At 40.8% G+C, this 21,956-nt stretch overlaps 1 protein-coding gene and 2 pseudogenes across 3 annotated transcripts in view; 2 read left to right on the forward strand and 1 right to left on the reverse strand.

Annotated features, from left to right (window-relative positions):
* The window catches only part of NFE2L2 (NFE2 like bZIP transcription factor 2), a 152,286-nt gene that overhangs the window by 55,170 nt on the left and 75,160 nt on the right, over nucleotides 1-21,956 (forward strand). The window lies entirely within an intron of this gene.
* On the forward strand, nucleotides 15,965-17,235 carry LOC308248210 (ribosome biogenesis protein BRX1 homolog; annotated as a pseudogene). Its single transcript has 2 exons — nucleotides 15,965-16,068; nucleotides 16,150-17,235. The product of its transcript is annotated as a ribosome biogenesis protein BRX1 homolog (transcript).
* Nucleotides 20,599-21,310, reverse strand: LOC308248211 (small ribosomal subunit protein eS6-like; annotated as a pseudogene). Its single transcript has one exon. The product of its transcript is annotated as a small ribosomal subunit protein eS6-like (transcript).

Here is a 21,956-nt window from a genome sequence, read left to right on the forward strand (position 1 = left end):
GGCCAAGGCAGGACAGGGCTGCGGGAGATTGGCTTCCTCCATCACTGTGGGCAACTCAAGCCTCCTGCTCTCTCTAGCTCCGTGGCTGCCGCCATTTTTGTTGGGATTTATTTATCTTCTATAATTGAAACTTTGTAGCCTTGAGTGTAGGCCTGGGCCAGCCAGGGTGGCAGGGAAGCTTGGCTCCCTCCATTGCCGGGAAACCCAAGCCTCCTGCTTGCTGCAGCTTCTTGGCTGCAGCCATTTTGGTTGGGTTAATTTGCATACTCGCTCCTGATTGGCTGTGGGCATGGCTTGTGGGTGTAACCAAGGAAAGTAGGAGATGTTATTAAGCAAGGAAGGACAAGTATAAGGATTATTACCTCTTGAGAGTTTAACTGAGGTTAGAGGCCAAAATTGGTATTGGCACTAGTCTGCATAATTATGTGATTTTCCTTAATAACTTGGGTTATGAATGGTAAGAGCTGATAAAATGAGTGGTGGATTGATCCAAGACTTGGGATTTGCTGGGAAGATGGGGCAGAAGAACCAAGGGGCAAGGGGATTGGTGATGCTATAAAAACAGCTTCAAAGTGATGAATAATTACATCTAGGCTCAATAGTGATCGATGTGAGCCAAGTTGGTGCTGATAGGTTACAGGGGACAGGGAGTAGAAGATGGGTCAAGAAATTGGATATTCTGATGTGGTGAAGAGTAAGTAAGAAAACTAGCATACTAGGAAACAGAAGATGAAGAACAGAGAAGGGACTAGGCATGATGCAGTGTTTTTAGGGTGTAGGAATCCTCAGACACCAGGACCCAGGGGAAAACAAACCCTGGAAAGGAGAGGATTCTCTTCTTCCTCTGAAATGAGAGGGAAGGACAGGAGAGGATGTCTTGTTTTAATTTTTCTTAGTAGAGAAGAAGCAGAAAGAGGGGATTCACATTGTAGAATTCTGATTTCTTCTATTAAGCAAGATGGCAAAGCCATATGCAGGAAGTGGGATTGGGGCTTGAGAGAAGTAGGGAAGATTTAGAAAAGAAGCAGCAGGGAAGGTGGTAGGAAAGCACCTACCTTGATTGAAAAATCAGAGAATTGCCTGTTAGTAGTGAGGACTCAGCGGGAACCAGTCAGCTGACATTGGCTTGGATCAGAATTCTGATATTCTCCAGCAATTTCTTCTGCTTTTGGAGCAGAAACAGAAAGTACTACGTGGTGAATTTCATTTGGGGCTGGGGATTAGGAAAACAGGAATGGATGAAGGACCAAGGAAACGAGGGCACATATCAGGATTATTGCTGAAATTGTCAGTACTAGTAACAGGCTAAGAGGATGGCATGAGGGCTGATGGGTCCTTGGCACTATGAGAACAGTGGTGAGCAGGGTTACAATGAGGAGGACAAACACTAGAGTCTTCCAGACATTTTCTTCATAAAGTGAAAAGGTGAATGCCCCTATAAATCATTAACAAAACTGGAATTTAAATCTGGGCATACTCTCCCAGGTTGGGCTGTTCTGCTTGGCTAAGCACTGATAAGCTTCTGTGAACCCTTCAGGGTGAGCGAAGCATGATCCATCTTCCCTGTCTGGACAGGTTTGGTCTACCCTCCCTTCTCCTGCTGAAGCAGGCCTGAGGTATGCATCAGGATTGCACATCTTAGACTATTTATCACGTTCCAGAATGTAGGGCCCCTGCTGATTCCACCTTTTGGCTTTTAGAGGGCTCTGCTCTGGCCCTTTCTGGCTGTGCCCCCTCACCACAGACTGAGGAGACTGGGGTCAATTGGGTGTTCCCACTTAGAATCCACATCGATCCCTTGTAGACCATACTCTGGGTACCTTGGACCACCTCAGAATCCCTTGCCCAAATGCCTCAAGCCCACTTCCAAGGACTCCCTAAACTTCTTCCCAGTCCCATCCTCCTAAGGGCAGACTATGCCACTAGTACATGTACTCCTCGGCCAGAAGGTGGCCTAGGGGAGCCTTGGAAAAGTGCACAGAGTATGAATGTGTGGGCTGGGGCATCCACACTCACGCATGAGAGGCCCTTCTCAGACAGAGTCAGGGATGGGAAGGGAAGGGGGCAGCTTCAGCCTGGGGGTCAGCTCCCCCATGCCTCCACGTCCTGGTGCAGAACTCCAAGGAATCCAAGAATTACACATTCAGACTTGGCCTTCAGGTCATTAGGAAGCTAGGGTGATCAAATTAGGAGAATAGGACATATTTTATTTATAACTTTTTACATAGTTACACATGTGAAATACAGGCCTCTTTTGTACTCTTGCCCTTGGTCCCACAAAAGTTAGGGGCACTCGTGGCTCCTGCAATGTGCTGTTTATCTGTTGTGAGGAAGGTTTTCAAAAATCATTATTGTAACTTTATTTGACATATAGTTAGTCTAAATTGCATCCCAAGATGGTAAAAAATAAAAGTCCATTAAAAATCTGGTTTGGACCCTAGTCAGTTTGGTTCAGTGGGCAGAGTGTCAGCCTACAGACTGAAGGGTCCTAGGTTCGATTCCGGTCAAGGGCACATGCCCACGTTGTGGGCTCAATCCCCACTGTGGGGTGTATAGGTGGCAGCCAATCAATGATTCTCTCTCATCATTGATATTTCTATCTCACCCTCTCTGAAATCAATAAAAATATATTTATAAAACAAAAACAAAATAATCTGGTTTGGGCCCAACTTGCATGGCTCAGTGGTTGAGTATCGACCTATGAACCAGGATCACGGTTCAGTTCCTGGTCAGGGCACATGCCCAAGTTGCGTGCTCCATCCTCAGTGAGGGGCATGCAGGAGGCAGCCGATCAATGATTCTCATCATTGATGTTCCTATCTCTCTCTCCCTCTCCCTTCCCCTTGAAAACAAAAATCCAGTTTGGATTTTTTTAAGGTTTTGGGACCTTAAACCATTTCTCCAATTTTTAATATAATTTGATAAAGTATGTTTCCCTGTTTTACTAATGTCCATATTTAAGGTGAATTTTCTAAAAGAATCTGTGAACATTTTATCCTACTATGACATTCAAAGTACTCAGCTTGGCCTTGAGTCTAAACCACATCAAATAAACATTGGGACATATCTTCAGTACATCCTTTTTGAAGTTGAAGATGTTATCACATCTTTTTCATGCGTTCCAGATGCTTACTGATACATTAAATCTGATTAATCCTAGATTTGAGACCTGTCCTGCAAATTCATGCATTATATCTTCATTCCTTCATTACCAGATCTTAATTAAGGAGCAGAATCAGGTAAAGCTGAAAATGTTTAGTCATTAAGCTACAGAAAAGAGAAAGGAGATAGCCTCTGGGTTGCCTGACATGGCCTACTGTTATCATTCCATTTGCACCTTGACATGCCCTCTGTTACATCTTGCATCTTAGAATGAGAGGTAACCTCTTAAGAGGGTCTGTGCTAGGACCCTTCTAATAGTAGTTCATAATCTGCCAATAAATCTCAGAGCCTAATTTGATGGAGATCCAGTTCTGAGGTGGAAGGCTTGGTTTCTAAAAGAGTCCAAATTTCACTTTTGATGAAATGAAATTTATTTCTGTTTTCTTTTGTTGCTTGTGCTTTTGGTGTCACCTCAAAGCAACTATTGACCAATCTAAGGTCACAAAAGTTTATGCCTATCTTTTCTTCTAACCTTTTTAGTTTTAGCTCCTATATTTAGGTCTTTGTCCCATTTTGTGTTAATTTTTATATTTGGTGTGAGGTAGAGTTTCAACTTTATCCTTTAGTACAGCCGTGGGCAAACTACGGCCCGCGGGCCGGATCCGGCCCGTTCTGCTGTTCTATCAGGCCCGCGGAGCCGAAAGAGCGGAGGGTTCTCTTGCTCTCCCCTCTGCTCCTTCACCAGCAGCAGTGTTAACATGGCAACGTCGGTAAACACGGCCGAAGCTCCTTCTTCTGATATAAATCCGCCCATTCAGTAGAAGGAACAACCTCTCAATCTTCCAGAGGCTCCTTGTAATGCCCGCGGACGCGTCTCCCGACATCACCCTGGGAATGCGTAGACACGTTATCGTGGTGATGTAGGGAGACACGCCCCTGGAGAGCACAGTATCAGAGCATTAGCTAAAAAGGAGACCAACAACACTGTTCCCACTGAAGTTGATGTTTTAAAGACCAAAAACCTTTCAACCCAGTCTACATTGCCATCTACATCTACATCCCAGGCATAATTTGGAAGTTGCACTAAAGAAAATGTTTAATTTACTGTTTATACATTTTGTTCTTTTCTATTTGTTTTAGTTTTAAATTATTTTATTATATTTAAGTTTAATTTGAAAGGCTTTTGTACCTTTCCTTTGTTAGGCAATTTTATTTTGCCTTTGCCATCTTCAATATAAGGTATGTTATTGTGCTATGATTCCTCCATTTTTTGAAGTTTCAAATTATAACAATTAGTGTCTACATTCTTCTTGTTAAAATCTTTGAAATGAATAAAACTATTGAAATAAAAAAAAAAAAGACCGTACCCTTTTATGTAATGGTGTTTACTTTGAATTTATATTAGTTCACACAAACACTCCGTCCATGCTTTTGTTCTGGCCCTCTGGTCCAGTTTAAGAACCCATTGTGGCCCTCGAGTCAAAAAGTTTGCCCACCCCTGCTTTAGTATGTGATAAACCATTTGTCGCCAACCATTTGTTGAAAAGACTGTTTTCCCCCTTTGAATATCTTGGAACCCTTGTCAAAAATCAATTGACTATAAGTGCGAAAATATGTGAGTTTTTAAATTCCTCTTTTCTGATATCTGTAATTTCTTTCCTAATAGGTTGAATAATAGGTCATATCTCAGGTTACTGTGACTTCTAAATCAAAAACTCCAGAATAAAAGCTACTTTTACAATTGTTTTGTTCCCTTAGAGCCATTTAGAAAAATTCTACTTGCAGCTGAAAGCATTCTTTCCCATTGGAGGTATTTCACCACAGAGGTAGCAGAAATCTAAATTTGGGGACACAAAGGGTCTCCTTAATCTCTCGATATGTGTTCTAATTTCCTCTTTTTGTCCTCATTTTTATCCAGAATAATAATATTAACTCTCTATAAAGTTCATGGAGATCTCTAGTGTTTGGGCCCAGAATGTATTTCTTGGCTAAAAGATCTCTTTACTCACTTCCACATGTAGAAAGAACTAAGATATGGGGTTCTGATCTCACAAATGAGGCACAAGGGTTGTTTCCTCAAATGAGACAAGGGCTTAGACTGAGAACGTGCCTTGGGTTGAGACGGTTAGCTTGAATTCTAGGCTTATTTTACTGCTCGTATTTTGTCCCCATTTATACTGATGGATAATAGATTTAACAGTGTTGTATCAATTATATCATTAATATTTCCCCTAGGTTTGAGTGCTATGTATTTCTCCTTTAAACTTGTATGAGGATTAAACTTGGCAGTGATTTAAGGTAATTAATTCATATGTCAGTTGTTAGCAAGATCCAGTAATTAAAGTCTACTTTAGAGTAAGTTATTAACTCTTCAATAAAAACAAAGTACTTTATCAACTTATCAGTTTTAGTTATTTGTTCTAGTTGAGAGGTGAGATAGGGACATTATTGACTGTACATAATCACCTCTGTACTTTCACCACTGAACAACGGGGTCAAATGGAAGTTTGAGTTGTTCAAGTTCGTCATTTAAATCTAGAATAAACCAGTTCAGGTTGGTGGGGATAGGGGAGGGTGCCCTTGAATCTTGATACCTTTGCAATACTGTCTCCTTAAATTTTACAAAATCCATTTTCTCTCTGGTTCAAAATTTTCAAACATCTAAACTAGATCAAGGATCTCAGATAGACATCTGAGATATTAAATCACTTTACTGTTTGTGTTTTCTTATAATACTTTAAAAAATAACCTTTTAGAGTTCTCCTTATGAACAGGCTAGGCCGTGGTCGGCAAACCGCGGCTCGCGAGCCACATGCGGCTCTTTGGCCCCTTGAGTGTGGCTCTTCCACAAAATACCACGGCCTTGGCGAGTCTATTTTGAAGAAGTGGCATTAGAAGAAGTTTAAGTTTAAAAAATTTGGCTCTCAAAAGAAATTTCAATCGTTGTACTGTTGATATTTGGCTCTGTTGACTAATGAGTTTGCCAACCACTGGAGAGGGAGGAACTCTAGTTAAGTATAATCCCTAGAACACAACAGGTGCAGGCTTTTTATTTTCAGGCCTCAACTAGTCACAGGTTTCCATCTCATGATAGCAGAGTTCCTTTTATTCTGCTCTAGTTCTTCTCCTGACATCTGGTTACGTTTATTCAGTTCACGGGCACGCCATAATGGGCCCTTTGCTTTAACCTTGTTGGCTTGTGATGAACTCTGACCAACGTTAAATCCAGCTCTGACTCTTTCATGTGGTCAGGGTGTCTATAGTAGTGGTTCCCAAATCCAGCTAATTATTAGAATTACCTGAAGTGATTTCTAAAGAGCTTCTCTGGCCTCACCCCAAATGTATGGAATCTGGACCTCAAGGGTGGAGCCAGTGGATCTGTATGTTTCAGATTGTCCCAAGATGAGAGGGAGGTTCAGCCAAGTTTGGAACATGGTCCAGAACTCTCTCCAGGTGCTTGGAGGTCCTGTAGGTTTAGCCTTAGGGCATTGCCTCTGAGAAAATGCTATCTTCTTACCCAAGAGGCTAAAAAGACAGGGGGTGCCTATTTGCAATATGCACGTAATGACTACTAACCTTGGCAAAAAGTCTTGTGTTCTTTCTCTGTCCTCTCTCACTCCCTTGGGCTGTTCTTGTGACTTGCTTTGTCAGCGCTGGCACTGGTAAAAATAAGAGAGACTTGCCCTAGCTGGTTTGGTTCAGTGGATAGAGCATTGGCCCTTGGACTGAAGGGTCCCTGGTTCGATTCCAGTCAAGGGCACATACCTTGGTTGCAGGCTGGATCCCTATGCAGGAGACAACCAATCAATGTGTCTCTCTCACATCAATGTTTCTCTCTCTCTTTGTCTCTCCCCCTCCACTCTCTCTAAAAATCAATGGGAAAATATCCTTGGGTGAGGATTAACAAAAACAAAACAAAACAAAAATAAGATAGACTTTGGTCCTGAAAGACCTAATGTGGACTCTCAGTTCAGCCTCCTCTATGGATGCCATTTGCCTCATCTAGAAAATGGAGGTAATATTGTCCTCCCAAGGGGGATCACTTCGTAAGTTATATAAATGTCTAACTACTGTGCTGTATACCTGAAACTAATAAAATGTGGAATGTCAACTGTAATTAAAAAATAAAAAATTTAAAAATATAGGTATATTGTCCTCCCAAGGATGTTATGACCAGCAGAATGTATTTGTATAGCATCCAGAACACAATGCACCCTGCATTAGGCACTATTACTTGTTTGGTTGTACTTGTCCACCTCTATGAATATGGTGGGTTAATGAAGCTTGCTCATCAATTTTCCCTGATTGTAGTGCCCTGGATTGCTCTGGGCAGTATGTCTCAAATTAAAGGACACAGACCACCTGCATCTGAGTAGAAGGAAAAGAGGACAGAAATCAGCTCTTATGCAACTCTAACATTCTTCACTTTTTAATTTTGTTGTTGTTGTATAACATACGTATAGAAGTGTGTTGATCTTAAGTGAACAGCTCAGTGAATTTTCATAAACTGAACACACCCATGTAACCAGCACCTAGATTAAGAAACAGAATATTCCCAGCACCCCAGAAGCCCTCCTCTGTGTGAGAACTTTTAGAGCCTCTGTTATAGGAAGAGCCCAGCTGAGGAGCACTCCTTCATCCAGTTTCACCCTTCTCTGATGGGACAAATCTCCATTACATGTGAGCCCTCTCCAATCTGAGAGACTGGGCCTGCGGCCTCACATGCACCCTTAATAGTGATGCAACTTCCTTTGTGAGAAGGATCACAGAGGGTGTTTCCATATTCTTAGCATACACCCTAAACTGTTGAAAGTAAATGAATTCAGGTCGTGGCCAGCAAGGAGTGAAGATCAGTCATTGCCTGAAAGCATCAGCAAATACAGCATTTTCTCACAGAGGGGTGAATGAGGTGGATTCTAGGGTAATTACCTTAGTGTAATTGAAAACTGAATCACTGATGACTGCATAGTTTAAATATCTATTTAAATACTTTCACTTTATTGCACTTATTTTTACAGGACATGCTACCACCAAATAGGCTATTAATTTTTCTAGCAGATTAAAATCTGAATGGGTACATTAAAAACTAGCACAGCTCAAATAGATGACCTCTTTTTCCAGAGATCAATAGAGCTTTTCTTTCGTCTTTAATCCAACTATTCAAACGATCTAATAGACCAGGAGCTGTAATAATATAGGTCTTGCCCAAAGGAGATCAGTTATTCTATGTAATGTAATTTAGACAATATTTTACATAATATATATATATATTTTAATATATTTTATTGATTTTTTACAGAGCGGAAGGGAGAGGAGGGATAGAGAGTTAGAAACATCGATGAGAGAGAAACATCGATCAGCTGCCTCTTGCACGCCCCCTACTGGGGATGTGCCCGCAACCAAGGTACATGCCCTTGACCGGAATCGAACCTGGGACCCTTGAGTCCGCAGGCCGACGCTCTATCCACTGAGCCAAACCGGTTTTGGCGACAATATTTTACATAGTAGAACAAGAACCTGGGGTATTTTTGCCTATATCTTCTCAAATTTTCACATGCATACAGATCACATGGAGATGTGGTCAAAATGCAGGTTCTGACTTGGTGGGTTCTGAAGAGCCCTGAGATTCTGCATGTCTAACGAGCTCCCAGGTGCTGCTGATACTGCTGGTCTGAGGACCACACCTTGAGTAGCAAGAGGATTCAGAATAAGCACTGACGAGAGGCCTGTATAAATATCTGAGCTTCCATTTCCTGGTACATTTAAACTCTTTCTAAGGTCCCTTCTAACTGTACAATTTCACAATTCAGTAATCCCTCTTCAACTATTAACAAATATTTTTTAAATATATTTTATTGATTTTTTTATTTTTTACAGAGAGGGAGGGAGAGGGATAGAGAGTTAGAAACATCAATGAGAGAGAAACATCAATCAGCTGCCTCCTGCACACCCCCTACTTGGGATGGGCCCACAACCAAGGTACATGCCCTTGACCGGAATTGAACCTGGGACTCTTCAGTCCACAGGCTGACGCTCTATCCACTGAGCCAAACCGGTCAGGGCTATTAACTAATTTTTCTTTAGGCTGGTGGTTCTCATTGTTTATATGCTGTTATATTAAATATTGTTCTTTATTAGAAAGCCAGGTAAAAACTCTTGCTTATGGCTGACAAGTTTTATTTTTCAGCCTTCTACAAGTCTACCTCAATCCATGGGAAGTTTTGGCTAATAATAGTGTGGTACTGGGCTTGGACCATAAGTTAAACTTGAGTCAGCACAGTTGGGCTTTGGTTAGATAAGCAAATGTAAACCTGGGAGTATACCCAAAAGAAAGGAACAGTTAATCCTACCAGAATAGGCAGTCCTTTTATGAATACAGGGTGGGGCAAAAGTAGATTTACAATTGTGAGTATGCGAAACACAGTTTATTCTTGTATTATATTTATTAATTATTGTATTATTTTTTTATATGAACAACTGTTAACTTACTTTTGCTGTACCCTGTACTTCACACAAATAGGCAAAACTGGGAAGAGCTGCAGAATATGTAAAGAAAAATTCAAGGAACTGGAATTATTTAGCTTGTGAAGAGAAGACAAAGGATGGCTTAAGAATCATTTTTATTTATTTTTATTTTTAATTTATTGATTTTTGAGAGAGAGAGAAACATTAATGTGAAAGCATAACATTGCCCCATACTGCATGCCCCATACTGGGGATTGAGCCTGCAACCTGGGCATGTGCCCTGACCAGGAATTGAACCACCAACCTTTTGGTGCACAGGATGACACTCAACCAACCAAGCCACTTTACATCAGCCAGGGCAAGAACCATTTGTAAATGGCAGCAGAAATTAGCATATCCTATGAAGTAAATGGCTTTACAGTGCATCAGAATAAATTTAGGTTAGCTCTAAGGTAGAACTTTCTTGTGATAATGATGACCCTACGTGCTGGGATTGCCAGTGGTAATTTTTTTAAGACTCTTAAAACCAACCATAACCCTACTCCATCGCCTATCAGCTGTGTTATTAGTTGATATATCAATGGGGGCTCAGTGATGACACCATTCTAGATATTGAATACAAAGAATTATATGCTTACAGAGCCATTAGGGGGACTTAAAGGACAGAAGTTAGAGGACTGTCCTTAGACTCCCAGGTCAGACCATATAGCAACAATCTAAAAGTCAAGAAGCTATGGAAACTACTGCCAACATCACAGCTACTTCTCACCAATGAGGTTGGTGGCAATAGAGAGGCACAGGAAGTCTTGCCAATGAAATTCTTGCACAGAGCGGGGGAAGGGAGTCCCCTCAGTCCAGCCTGCACCCTCTCCAATCCGGGACCCCTTGGGGGATGTCCGACTGCCGGGTTAGGCTCGATCCCAGGGATTGGGCCTAAACAGGCAGTCGGACATCCCTCTCACAATCCTGGACCGCTCACCTGCCTGCCTTATCACCCCTAACTGCCCCCCTGCCAGCCTGGTCACCCTTTACTGCCCCCCCTGCCGGCCTGGTCTCCCCCAACTGCCCCCCTCTGCTGTCCTGGTTACCCCTAATTTCCCCCCCCAAAAGGCCTAGTCGCCTTTTACTGCCCCCCCTGCCAGTCTGGTTGCCCTCAACTTCTCCCCCTGCTGGCCTGATTGCCCCACACAGCCTGCTGTTCAGTCATTTGGTCGTCCCTCACTAACCCCCCTGCCGGCCTGGTCGCCCCACGCAGCCTGCTTGTTCAATTGTTTGGTTGTCCCTCACTACCCCTCTGCTGGCCTGGTTGTAGGCAGCCATCTTGTGAGGGCATGAGAGTCAATTTGCATATTACCTCTTTATTATATAGGATAGCATGCACATCACAAATAACAGGGAAAACTGACAAATTTTCCTTTCAAATTTCACATCATTGTATCTGGTTGGCAAAAATCTATACAGAATCCTATTAGTATGGAAGTCTAAGAATTATAGTTGTGTGGGGTTTTTTTAACTATGAGTCAATTTTTATTAAAGTATAACGTACAGAAAAAATGTGCAAATCATAATCAGACAGCTTGATGAATTTTCATAAAGTGAACACACCCATGTAACCAGCACCCAGACTGGGAGCCAGAAATGACTATCACACCAGAAGCTCCCCTCATGCTCTTTTATAGGCATTCTCCTCCCTGAAAATAACTGCAATCTTGCCTTCTAATACAATAGAGCAAATTTGCTTATTTTCAAACCTTATACCAAGTGGAATACAGTATATACTCTTTTATGACTGGCTTTTCTCACTCAACATTATATGTGTGAGAATTATCTATGTTGTATATAGTGATAGTGTATAGAATTCTATTGGATGAGTAACACAGTTTTTACATCCTAATGCAGATGGACATTTGGGTTGTTTCTAGTTTGGGGTTATTACAAATAGCGTTGCTAATGAACATTGGTGAACATATGTATGCATTTCCATTGGATATATAAGAGTGGAATTTCTGGGTTATAGGGGTTACATATGTTTAGCTCAAGTAGATACTGCCAAACAGTTTTCCAAAGTAGTAGAGATGTCACATCCTTACCAAAATTTTGGGTTTTCCATCTCTAGTATTTGAGCCATGAAATGCCTATTCAAGTATTTCTCCCAGTTTTCTATCATCTTATCTGACTTTTTTCTTGTTGCTCTTTGTAGTTCTTTATTGTAAACCAGGGGCCCAGAGCACGAATTCGTGTACCTTGAAAGGAACTGTGGGCCGCAAGGCTACAGTGGGCACAGGGGTGGGTCTCAGCCCATCCTCTGCGCCCCTGCCTGGCCCCTCCCACTGTGGCCCCCAGTCCCCTGTCTGCCGGCAGCCCCGCTCCCGCCTCCGCTGCTCCCACACTGATGGTACCAACCCTGCTCGCACCCACTGATGGCGCAGAGTGATTGGGGCCGGTGCCAGCAGCGGGTGCAAGTGGGGTCGACACCGTCAGTGGGTGCAAGTGATAGCTGCTACCCCGATCGCCCCTCAGGAGCAGGGGGAGGTGGAGAAGCCTTCAGGGGCAATCAGGGCTGGCAGCCGCCGCTCGCACCTGATGATGGCACTGAGTGATCCGGGCTGGCACCGAGCTCTGGCAGCGGGTGCGAGCGCCGGGCAGGACTGCAGTGTGCTGGAGCAAAGAATTTTCAGTAACCACCAGAGGCTCGCCCCGATGACAGTGACCAGCACCCCGCCTTGGTCTGGAACCCCCGCTCACCTGCTCCACCATCCTGCCATAGCCAACACCCACCACGTTCTGTGTGTACCCCCTGGTGGTCAGAGCACATCATAGCAACCGGTTATTCAGTTGTTTGGTTGTTCCACCGTTCAGTCTATTTGCATATTAACCTTTTATTATGTAGTATGAGCCCTTTGTTGGGTATATCTATATATATATAAGAGGCTAAGTGACCGTTCGATCGTCTGACTGTCCAACTGGCCAGTAGGTATGATGTGCACGGACTACCAGGGAGCAGCTGCTTAACACAGGAGCTGCCAAGTTGCGGTGACTTGGCAGCAGCAGTTCTCGGGTGATGCATCCCGGAACCAGAGAGGAGGGAGCCCAATTCCTCGCAGGGCCGCGCTATTCCACCTTCAGCAGTGGGGTATGTTGTTGCTGGGGCACTGTCGGCCCCAAATCTGTTTTACTGCTGAGCTGCAGTGACCGCAGACGCCCTTCGAGCCATGGTGCTGCCCCAGGTGCGAGGGAGGTTGGCTCCAGGGCATGTCTAGCTACCTTCTAATTAATTTCCTTTCAATGTGCACAAATCTGTGAACCAGGCCACTAGTGTATTGATAATACCTTTTGCCACTCTATGGCTATTTTTTTCACTCGTTTAACAGTGCCTTTTGATGACGATGTTCAAAATTTTTACATAGTTCCGTTCATTTGAGGTTTTCCTTTCTGCTTTGTTTACTTTGTGTATGTTCAGTTTAAGAAATCTTTGCTGACTCCAAGGTCATAAACGTATTCTCCTATGTTTCTTGTAAAAGCTTTATTGTTTACTGTTCACATTTGGCTTTATAATTTGTCTAGTATTGATTTTTGTGTCTGGTGAAAAAGGGGAAATACAGCTTTAAGCTTCCCATCTTCTGTAATACTGTGGAGTGAGGTTAGGTATCTATAAAAGATGGTGAGAATGAATGCTGAGTGTCAAGAGACCACATCTAACAGTTAACTTAGTTGAGTTTTTTTCTTTGTAAAAAAGCCCCAAACCAAACTGAATTTTTCTGAACCCCTTTTCAAATGTGGTGGTCTGTGATAACCATTTTCCACATTCCACACTTCCCTAATAGCAACAGTCCACCTCAGGCAGTTGCTATGACTCTTTTTATCTTACCCTGCCTCTTGGAATGTCATCATTGTTACAAGAGCACTGTGTTCTTTTCTAGAAATAACAGGGAAAATTGACCTGCTTCCAAATAATGAAATTCTAACCAGGGTTAGACTTGGTGGATAATGTGAATGGTAGAATACTCTTAAAGAAATTTAATTTTACAACCTAATCTAAAAAAAAATATGATCAAATATAGGGCATTGTTCTAAAAGGCTTGAGAAAAAGTGGGTTCTTCTAAGTGAGTTAAACAAGCTCCCTCACTCTACCTCTTCCCACGTATAGGCACAGCCACCTCCTACAATTTATTTTTCATGTGAAATAATTGATGTCTCAATCCTATGTCAGGTCTTGTATAAAGGAGGTTTGGGCCCTGACGGGTTTGGCTCAGTGGATAAAGCGTCGGCCTGCGGACTGAAGGGTCCCAGGTTCGATTCCCGTCAAGGGCATGTACCTTGGTTGCGGGCACATCCCCAGTAGGAGGAGTGCAGGAGGCAGCTGATCGATGTTTCTCTCTCATCGATGTTTCTAACTCTATCCCTCTCCCTTTCTCTCTGTAAAAAAATCAATAAAAATATATATTTAAAAAAAAAAAAAAAGGAGGTTTGGAAACAAGTTCCCTAGCTTCCCTACACTGGACTTCCCCCCAATAGAGTCCTCTTTCAAAAATCACAGAATGGACAGTGGAACAATATGTATCTAGAGCAAGATTCTTCTCAAGCATCTTGTACCTGAAACTCTACTCTTTCCTTTGACACTTGGATATATCCTTTGGTTCCCTAATAAATAATAATTGAAGTGGGCTTTTTATTCAATTCTGTTTCATGCCGCCATGTGTCTGGGCTGTTAGGAAAAGTAACACTGCTCAATTTAGGTCATCCTGAAATGGTCATTTCCAAGCCATATTACAGTTTCAGGATTGTACACAGTTTCTTTTACAATGGGGTAGGTTTCTTAGCTGGTCCTTAACAAATTCACAATGATATGCCAAGACTGATATATGCTGTATGGGGGTCCCATGGCTTTATGTCTAAGAGCCTTCTGTTATTTCTGGGTCCCCTAGAGGTCTGGCCATCTGCAGAGATGTACCTGATAGCCATTGCCCCTAGGTTCTTCCGGATCCTATTTGTCAAGTACTCTTCTAATCACTCTATATGCATTTTCTTCTTTAACCCTCATCATAATCTAGATTATAGTTCTACTATTATCTATATTTTATAGGTGAATACACTGAGGTTAAATAATACGTTCCATGCCTTTGTATCTTGTTAATGGTGATGCTTTTGCTGTGAATTGATTTTCTTTGCTCTTTTGTGCGAATGCCCATAAATAATCTATTGGCCCACCCTTGACCTCCCCCTCAGATATTAAACAAACCTCTCTATATCATTTCCACTTGCCTCCAAAATTTATCTTTGCAAAGACCCATCACACCACCCCCTGGCAATGGGCAAGGAGACACCAGATTGGTGGTGTCACTCTTATATCCATCAGGGGCAAAGCAGGCGCACAGCCCTTAGTTCATCCTAGCTGATGCCTATAAAAAAAAAAAAGAGACCCATCACACCAAGTCATGTCAGTCATCTTAGGTAATCTCTACTTGATTCATGAAGCAAATAGAAAGGCACCAGTTATATGTCCCACACAAGTTCTGACACTGAATGGGATAGGGAGCAAAAGAAGTACAAGAGTCCCTTTCATAGGAAACATAAGGAATTTAACTTAATTGGAAAGAAAAGTAAGTCACTAACCTATTGATTTGACACTTCGGATATATGAACAGCTATTGTTTTTTATGGCCCTTTATTCTGGATCATCTCCTAAAAGAACAAAAGTTTTCTCTTCTGCTCATTTGAGAGCTACTGACCTCGAAAGGGCCTAACTATACCCACAGTCCCCCTCAGAGTTCAGTGAGTCTCCACTCTAAATTTCCCAATTCTTCAGTATGCTTATGGCTTCCACAGGAATTAGGATGGGAATGGAATCTTGGGGGAATTGAAAGTGCCATTTCAGAGTCAGTATAGTTTTAATAGATTTTAGGGATGAACTTGGCACCTAACCACCGCATATAAGATTTTTATAGAAAAATATGAACATGTGTCCCCCCAAAATACTCTTGGAATTTAATCTGGTGACATTCCTTGATTACCATGTAACCGTGTTACAGTCTGCATTTCTTAAGAACTTTAATTTACAGACCTGGCCACTTTAGTATTTTCTCTATTTTTAACTCTCTCAGACTGAAGGTGCAAAGTTCTTCCTGACGCCAGTTCTTGACTTGAGCAAATTAGTGCCTCTAGCCACTTCAGGGAAAACAAAGCTCTCTGGCAGGGATCATTTAAGACTTTACAGCATTGTTTTTCTAAATTCTAATCACCCTTGTTAATCTGAAACCTCCTGAAAATGCATCCCTCATTTGCTGAATGAAGATGACCTACTGTGGGACCTAGTGGTACTGGGCCATTTCATCCTAGACTTCTGTGATGAGTTTAGTTGTAGAGAAGGGATCATCAGAACCATTTTCTCCACCCCATCATGTCGGTCCAGTACAGGAGCTTGGGCAAACAGTTCATGATCCCAGTGGAAAGCAAAGTGTCCGAATTTCCTAAAAAGAAACATAAAATCCCTAACCCCAGAGAGTGATCAGTTCATCTTATTGCTTTCTCCTCAGATTAAGAGTAATTTCAGTAGCAAGAGACCCCTGGGCATAGCACCTGCAGGAAGGGGAGAGAAGGTGAGAGGAGAAAGAACAAAAAAGATGCCAGGCCTCTAGCTAAGCAGCGCCCCAAGGAGAGGAGGCCAAGGAAGAAGACAGAAATCGCATCCCAGGCCCCATTTGCAAGGGCAAGTGGAAAAATAAGGAACGGATTCTCATCTTTTCTTCCAGAGGAATAGATTTCAGAACAAGACATTTAATGCAAGACTTAAGAATGTTGATGTCTCATTCTAAAGCAGATACTAAAATGGATCGTAAAGATAAGTTATTTGTGATTAATGAAGTTTGTGAAATGAAAAACTGCAATGTATTTTGAAGCTAAGAAGAAACAAGATCTCTATATGTGGCTTTCAAACTCACCTCGTGGACCATCTGCTAAATTCCTAGTTCAAAATATTCATACCCTCGCTGAACTAAAGATGACAGGAAACTATTTGAAAGGTTCTCGGCCCCTTTTGTCTTTTGCAACTGCTTTTGATGAATTACTACATTATACTTTGTTAAAAGAACTCTTAATTCAGATCTTTAGTACACCACGCTACCATCCCCAAAGCCAACCATTTGTGGACCACGTGTTTACTTTCACTATTTGGATAATAGGATATGGTTTCAGAACTTTCAGATCATAAAAGAAGATGCTGCTCTTGTAGAAATAGGACCTCGTTTCGTCTTAAATCTCATAAAGATTTTCCAGGGAAGTTTTGGAGGACCAACTTTATATGAAAATCCTCACTACCAGTCACCAAACATGCATTGGTACATCATAAGATCCATCACAGCTGCAAAATATAAGGAGAAACAACAAGTTAAAGAGGTACAAAAACTGAGAAAGAAAGAACCAAAGACTATTCTTCCACATGATCCCACTGCAGATGTTTTTGTTACACCAGCTGAGGAAAAACCTATAGAAATACAGTGGGTAAAAACAGCGCCAAAAGTTGATTTGAAAGCAAGAAAGAAAAGGGTTTACAAAAGACAAAGAAAAATGAAACAGAAGATGAACAGTGGAAATGCAAAATGAACCACTGGATAACTAATTTTTCAGTTATTTTGTATTTATTTTGTATTCAATGTATAAATACTTTATTATTCAGGACTATCTTACATCTAATTAGTGTGGCATTTTAAAAAATTAAAATCTTGTGGCTTCAGTAGTATCTGTTTTTCTAAATAAAATATTCCTAGAATTCAAAACAAACAAACAAACAATAGCCATTTTTATTGCTAATGGTTTTCAAAGACTAGAGATTGTTTTACTTTGTTAAACTGGTTAAGATTTATTAAATTAGCTTATAAGATAAGAGCTCATCTTAAGGTAAATTCCAACCTGGAAACAAGAATGACTTAAAATAGATATCTTTTTCCAATCCATTCCAGTGGAAACCTTAGCCTGATTCTACCTCTGGAAGAAAAAAAGAAAAAAAAAGGTCATGGATGTATATGGACTCAGTAAGGGAGGAGAAAGGAAAGCTGATAGTGACTCACAACAGTTTTTGGAATAAGGATTATGCTTCCACTCCCACAAGCCTGATGCCGAGAACTTCCACTTTGGAAGATGAGGCAGATCTTGACATGAAAGCAGGTTGAAGTAGTGACCCACCCTAGAAAAGAAGCTGAATTCATTGCTAGCTTCTAGACTGCACAGTTAAAAATGCAAGACAGCGATACACTGTGCCCAGTACACTCAAAGGCCTTAAAAGTACACATACCTTTTGGTGAGCAATTTTAATTGTAGGACTATGCTTAGAAGTAATTAAGCATATATACAAAGATTGAACTACTAGGCAGATCATCCAAGCTAGGTTCATCATACAGAAATAATAAGAGCAGCCTAAATATCCAACTATAAGAGTTTAGTCAAATACATCCATATACAGGATGGGGCAATAGTAGATTTCTAATTGTTTAGATGGAAAATAATACAATAATTAATAAATACCAATACAGTTGTTTTGTGTATTCACAACTGTTAACGTACTTTTGCCCTACCCTGTATTATGTACCATTTTTATTTAAAGTAATGGTATAGACAAATATTTATTAATGTGATAAGATGTCTAAAAGTTATTAAGGACAAAAACAGGTAACTAACCAATATGTACTCAATGATTCAGTTTTTGTAAAGTAAATGTGTGAATGTAAGTGTGGTTTTAAAAGCTCTTAAAGGGCTTCTGGTTCAAGGTGGTGGACTAAGTAGATGTATTTAATCTCCTCTTGCTCTTCAAATCTCACTAAAATGATTTTAAAACACACACTCTCACAAAGAACACAATTTATAAAGGTGTAAAAAGAAACTCCTCCTGGTTTTACTTCCCAACCCAACTCTGTGTCTTGCTTCCATTTCTCCAAGTGGAAGAATGAGGAGGAATGAGACAGGAGGATGGGAAAAGGAGATGATATTTTTTCCCTTTTTATTTTATACATTCTGTACCATTTGAAAATCTTCATTAGTATGTATATATTTTGGTAACTTTAAAAGTAATTGAAGGATAGATATAAATATATGTTAATATAATAACATCACACCATTTTGCCCTTAGTTTCACTAGGATACACCTAAACTTGGTAAGGGCGAAAGGCAAAAGAGAAAGGAGAAGAGGAGAGGAGAGAGGAGAGGAGAGGAGAGGAGAGGAGAGGGGAGGGGAGGGGAGGGGAGGGGAGGGGAGGGGAGGGGAGGGGAGGGGAGGGGAGGGGAGGGGAGGGGAGGAGAGGAGAGGAGAGAGAAGAGAGAAGAGAGAAGAGAAGAAGAGAGGAGGCAAAGAGCAAGAGAGAACATTTTAAATGGAGTGCTGATTTCTGCCTTACCTTCCTTTCAACTAGCTTGAACTTTACCCAAAGTATATCTGAAAGAGGAGATGTGAATGTGACCCGTTTCAGGTCCCACGAGTTTTTCATACTTTAAGAGTCTGGTCATGCAGTGTGTTATTCTAATGTTAACAAATCCTTTTATTTTTGCTTGTTTACATTTAAATAAATGGCTTTTTAATGCGACTACTTCATTAGGTGCTCAATTGTGGAAGCAACAGTTTTATTCCAACACAGTGATTTAAGGTACTTTCAAAGGTAATTCTCATTCCTCCCTTCCTTAATTTAAACATTAATTCCCAAAACTATGGAAAGCTAGTGCAGATATTAGTAATCAGTGGTAGTACTAAGGTATATTTTATTTTCTCCCCCTCTCTCTTTAATCATATTTTCTATTTGAATAATGAGGAAGTGTTCCTTTTGTAATATAGAAAGCTATATTTTAAAATTTAACCATATCCATAGCTCTCATTCCTCCTTCACCTGGCCTGTGGGCACCCAATGGCTCATTCTCTTTTCCAAATGCAACAAGACTTCATGACTCAACTATGTTTTTAGACTCATCTCATTTCCTCCTGCTGCCCCAAATAGAGCACTTTGTAATATCAGCCTAGCCAGTGGCCAGCATGGCTCAGTGGTTGAGTGTCCACCTATGAACCAAGAGGTCACAGTTCAATTCCCAGTCAGGGTGCATCCCCAGGTTGTGAAACCCGGTTCATTTTTTTTTTTTAATAATATCACAATACCATAGTTTTGTATCTTACAAAACTCACCCAATCCCAACCTGAGGGAAAGAGGTGATGGGGGAGGTAGAAGAGGTTATAGGGGGGATAAAAGGTAATGGAAGGAGACTTAACTTGTAAACACACAATACAATATACAGATGATGTATTATAGAATTGTATAATGTATTATAGAATTGTATTGATGTATTATAGTACCTACATAATTTTATTAACCAAAGGCACCCCAATAAATTCAATTGAAAAGTTAAATAAATAAATAAAGTTCTTCTGGGTCAAAAGGAAATCAAAACTAAAATAGAATTATCTCTAAAGCAGCAATAACAAAAATACTAAAACTATAGGAAAATAAAACTTTACTTGCAAACAAAGGTACACCTTAAACACTTTAACTACTAGAATAGGAAGAAATTAATATTAAGTAGTTATGCATCCAAAGCAGAAGTTAGAAAAGGAAAAAAGCAAAATAAATTAACCTGAAAGAATAAAAAAAACACAAAAAATCAGTAAACAATTAAAATCATAAAATTGATACAGCAAAAAAATAAGTAAAGCTTTTTCAAAGTTGTAAGAAAAAAACACACCTCATCAAATTCCAATTTGTGTCAGATGGTACTAATAACTAGCCCAATTGTTTTTCTTTTTCCTTGTATAAAATGCTTTTTAAAATTTTAAGAAACTCAAATTGATATACATCAGTAAGAAAAATATTTTCAGAGTTTGAAATATACTTGGAAAATGACATTTGTAGCAGAAACATTAAGTGCACTACTACTTTATTATATAAATTTTAAAAGTCATTCAGAAAACTGAAGATACATAGAAAAGGAATTCACTGATGAATTATCCACGTTTCTTTTTGTATTATTATTATTTGCTCTCCTTTATTTGTTAGTTACAAAATCTCATTTTTGACTGGACTCAGAAGTAGAGGCTCTCAGAGAGGACAGTCTACGTCTCTTCGCAATCTGTTTCTGCTTTTTTCTTTGGCCTCCTTCATTCTCTTAGCTAAAAGTTTAGCATATTCTGCGGCCTCTTCCTTGTTTTTCTTAGTACCTTGTTTCTTCAGAGCAATATGCCTGCGTTTGTGTTGCAGGACACGTGGAGTAACAAGACACTGAATCTTGGATGCTTTAGTCCTAGTTTCTTACCTTCTTTGTTTAGAGGCTTTTTCACAACATATTTGTGGACATCATCTCCTTTAGAGAGACTGAAAAGTTTGCGGATTCTGCTGGCTCTTTTGGGCCCCAGGCGATGAGGCACAGTGGTATCAGTGAGACCAAGAATATCTTCCTCCCTCTTTTTCTACAATGACCAAGTTGAGAACACTGAGATTGGCATCCATAATGCAACAACCCGGAACAGATTTACGTTTTCTCTCTCCAGTTCTCCTGGGTCTGTAACAGGAGTGCCCCTTACTCAACAGCAGGCGGACTCAGCCATGGTGTCGTTCCCACCACCGATTCAAACCACATAACCCTTCCATTCTTCACCCAGAGCGTCAGCAGCAACTTCTGTGGCCATACGCTTCTCATAAAACGTACGAAGTTTGCGTTCATCGTCCACTTCAATGAGTTTCTGGAAACCGGTGGCTTTAAAGAAATGTTGAGCTTTCATCCTGAAGCAGCTGACAGCCTCTGAGGCGCCACGAAAAAGAGCTTATCCACGTTTCTCACTGCAAACCTGAGGGATGAGGATTGGGCTGTCCCCAAAGAATAATTTTGAAATCCTGAAAGGACAAGCAACCAACCATTTATCTCTGGCATGTGGGATAAGCAAATCCTTTAGCAACTTTAGAAGTTAGAGAGTAAGATGCAGCTGAATGCTGCCTGGGGTCCAACCCGGTGGAAATCTGTCGCAGGTGGTCACCTGACCAAGTTTTAGGGTTAATGGTTCCGATCTGTAGAGAGTGACACTCCAAGACTGCATGTGCTCTATGGAGAATGGATGCATGGATAGATACCTCATTACAAGGGTTCCAGTTTTAATACCTTATTATGTGATGAAGGATAATTTAATTTTCTGGGCTCCTTTATTTTTATAGATTTAAAATGGGAATCCTACTTTTTGTTTATTCTGCAAATTAAATGAGAGACTCCCTATGGGTGTATAATGCTGGGGTTCTAAAGTATAAGAACAAGCTTTAAAATACTTATTAAGAAAAAAGGATAAAACATGCTATGTACAGCAGAGTAGTTGGGCCTTTAAGTGTGGGAAGCAGACAAGCAGTTCTCGATAAGCCCAAGTGGGAAGCCTGGGAAAA

The sequence above is a fragment of the Plecotus auritus genome (assembly GCF_963455305.1).
Source record: "Plecotus auritus genome assembly, chromosome: 5".
Classification (NCBI taxonomy): Eukaryota; Metazoa; Chordata; class Mammalia; order Chiroptera; family Vespertilionidae; genus Plecotus; species Plecotus auritus.